This window comes from Merops nubicus, unplaced genomic scaffold, assembly GCF_000691845.1.
Source record: "Merops nubicus isolate BGI_N331 unplaced genomic scaffold, ASM69184v1 scaffold32654, whole genome shotgun sequence".
Lineage (NCBI taxonomy): Eukaryota > Metazoa > Chordata > Aves > Coraciiformes > Meropidae > Merops > Merops nubicus.
In genome coordinates, this window is record NW_008602796.1 from 1 (window position 1) to 312 (window position 312).

Below are 312 nucleotides of genomic sequence, written 5' to 3' on the forward strand. Positions count from 1 at the left end.
ACTGAGGGTGCACTCAATCCCCTCCTCAGATCATTGTTAAAGAGATTAAACCAGACTGGTCCCAAGAGCGAGCCCCAGGCTGATGCTGGGAACAGCTCTGTACCTCTCTGCAGGTCATGCTTGTCCCTCTCCAGCCTGGCGATCGCCGCCGAGTGCTCCTTGGTCTTTGCATCCAGGCTCTGCTCAGCTGCCTTCCTCCACTGCTCCTGCCTGTCCCTCTCCACCTGCAGCAACCGGGACAAGTCCTCCACTTGCTTCCTCAGCTCCTCCTTCTGCTTCTCCGAGCGTGCCAGCTCGGCCTGCAGCGGGCTG